Genomic DNA, 3312 nt, shown 5'->3' with positions numbered 1-3312 from the left:
GCTTTTGTGAAAGAAATGTCAGAGAATGAATTGAAGCTTGTTAACACGCCTATAGTGAAAGAATTTATAGATGTGTTTCTAGATGAATTACTAGGTTTACCACCTAATCGTGAGGTAGATTTCCCTATTGATCTACTTCCAGGTACGGCACCGATCTTTAAAGCACCGTATTGAATGGTGCCAATAGAGTTGGCAGAATTGAAAGATCAATTGCAGGATTTACTTGATAAAGGTTTCATACGACCTAGTGTATCCCCATGGGGAGCTCCAGTACTGTTCGTGAAGAAGAAGAACGGGTCTATGAGGATGTACATAGATTATAGGGAAATTAATAAAGTGACCATCAAGAACAAGTATCCTCTACCCCGTATAGATGATTTTTTTGACCAGCTCCAAGGTACACGGGTGTAATCTAAGATCGACCTCAGATCAGGCTACCATCAGGTAAAGGTGAGAGCGGAAGATGTATCGAAGACGGCGTTCAAAACCAGATATAAGTATTACGAGTTCCTTGTTATGTCATTTGGTCTAACGAATGCTTTTGCGATATTTATGAATTTGATTAATAGGATTTTTCATCCTTATTTAGATCAGTTTGTTGTTGTTTTTATTGATGATGTACTGGTCTATTCTAAGAGCTATGAGGAGCACGAGATACATTTGAGGCAGGTTTTGCAGACGCTCAGGAAGAAGAAGTTGTACCCCAAGTTCAGTAAATGCGACTTCTGGCTCGATAAAGTTGTGTTTTTGGGGCATGTTATCACAAGAGATGGAATTTCTGTGGATCCCAATAAGATTGAGGCGGGAGTGAATTGGGTTAGGCCAAGGAGCGTCCAGGAGATCAGGAGTTTCTTGGGGTTAGCTAGTTATTACTGTCATTTCATCGATGGATTCTCAGCTTTATTAGGGCATCTTACGCGATTGACTAAGAAGAATGCTAGATTTAAATAAGACGATAGTTGTGAGTAAAGTTTTTAGGAATTAAAGTAAAGGCTAGTCACAGCACTAGTACTGATCATCCTGTCAGGGGGTGAGGGTTATACTATTTACAGTGATGCGTCCTTGAAAAGACTTGGTTGTGTATTGATGCAATATAGCAAGATGGTGGTATATGCATCTAGACAATTGAAAGTGTATGAAAATAACTACCCTACCCATGACCTTGAATTGGCTGCAGTGGTACATGCATTGAAGATTTGGAGGCATTACTAGTATGGCGAGCGGTGTGAAATTTTCTCCGACCATAAGAGTTTAAAGTATTTCTTCACTCAGAAGGAACTAAATATAAGATAGAGAAGGTGGTTGGAGCTTGTTAAGGATTTTAATTGTACTATCAGTTATCACCCAGAGAAAGCAAATGTGGTAGCTGATGCATTGAGCAGTAAGTTTTTGAGACTAGTGATGGTAGCTATGGAGATCCAATATCCCATCATGATAGATTTGGAGAGACTCATCATAGAATTGGTTGAGAGTGACCCTCAGGTATGTATTGCCAGTTTGGTAGTGCAACCTACTCTGCAGGAAAGAATTAAAACTGCTCAAAAGGAAGACCCAAAGTTAGCAAGGGTGATAGATAGAGTGCAGACTGGTCAGGGAGAGGAATTCTGCATTTCAGATGACGGCTTTTCGATTCCAGATTGTGTGTTCCTACTGATGCTGACATCAGGAAGACTATTTTAGAGGAGGCTCATAGATCTTTATATACAGTTCATCCCGATAGTACGAAAATGTACAAGGATCTGCGAGAGTTTTATTGGTGGAGAGAGAGATCGCCGAGTATGTAGCCCAATGTCTGACATGCCAGCAGGTAAAAGCTAAGCACCAGAGGTCGGCAGGTCAGTTGCAGCCGCTATTTATCCCAGAGTGGAAGTGGGATCATATATCCATGGATTTTGTTTCGGGGCTGTCGTCGACATCGCATGTCCAGAATGCAATTTGGGTGATTGTAGATCAGTTGACTAAGACCGCCCATTTTCTCCCTATCAAGATCACATGTTCCCTTAACCGTTTGGCCGAGATTTATGTTCAGGAGATTGTTCGTTCTCATGGAGTGCTAGTATCTATTGTGTCAGACCGAGACCCGCAGTTCACATCACGATTTTGGAGAAGCTTGCAAGAAGCTTTAGGGTCTCAGCTATCATTTAGCACGACATTCTATCCTCATTCAAATGGTGAGACTGAGAGGACGATATAGATACTAAAAGATATGCTTTAGGCATGTGTATTAGATTTTGGGGGTAGTTGGACTCAGTTTATGCCGCTGGTGAAGTTCGTATATAATAACAGTTATCAGGCCAGCATTGGTATGGCACCATTTGAGGCTTTATACAGTAGGAAATGTTGATCTCCTTTATATTGGGATAAGATGTGTGAGCGGCGAGTTGTGGGACCAGAGCTAGTGCAGCAGGCATACGATAAGGTTCAGCTCATCAGAGATAGAATCAGTGCAGCTTAGAACCAACATTAGAGTTATGCCGATAATCACCACATGAAGTTAGAATTTGACATTGGGGATCATGTATTCCTGAAGATAGCTCCGTTAAAAGGGGTTATGAGATTTGGAAGAAAGGGTAAACTTAACCCTAGGTTTATCGGTCCGTTTAAGATTCTAGAGAAAGTGGGACTGGTTGCCTATAGGTTAGCTTTACCACCTACATTATCCAGGATGTACGACGTATTCCATGTTTCCATGCTGAGGAAATACATCCCAAACCCTTCTTATATAATTAGTTATAGTGAATTAGAGCTCAGTGATTTGCTAGTCTATGAGGAGGTACCAATGCAGATTCTGGACAGAAAGGAACAGGAACTACGTAGTAAGAAGATTCTTTTGGTAAAGGTTCTATGGAGGAATCATGCAATAGAAGAGGTTTCTTGGGAGCTCAAGGAATAGATCAAACAGAAATACCCGCAGCTGTTCCAAGAAGTTCAGTCTCGATCAAGAAAATGTAAATGAATGTATAATATTTCTTTTGCAGGTATATATAATAATTTAATTAGTAAGTGGTATTTTAGTTTTTGGGGAAATTTTATTTTGTATATGTGATCTCCCAGGACTTGAAATGTAACCACGGTATTCCTCCGCCATTAGTGAGGGTAAGTAATAAAATAAGTAGACCGATTTACCTTGAAGGGATGATAAGTTACATGAATAGTAAATTTCGAGGATGAAATTTTATAAGGAGGGGAGAATGTAATGACCTGAAGAATAATGGAATTTAAATATTAAAGAGAGAGGAAAATGGAAATAGAACAGAAGGAGGCAGTATAGGCTCGTCAACAAAGTTGTGCCTCGTCAATAAGAAGATACCG

This window comes from Malania oleifera, chromosome 11 (assembly GCF_029873635.1).
Source record: "Malania oleifera isolate guangnan ecotype guangnan chromosome 11, ASM2987363v1, whole genome shotgun sequence".
In the NCBI taxonomy this organism is placed as follows: Eukaryota; Viridiplantae; Streptophyta; class Magnoliopsida; order Santalales; family Ximeniaceae; genus Malania; species Malania oleifera.
Note: the sequence above shows the minus strand (reverse complement) of the source record.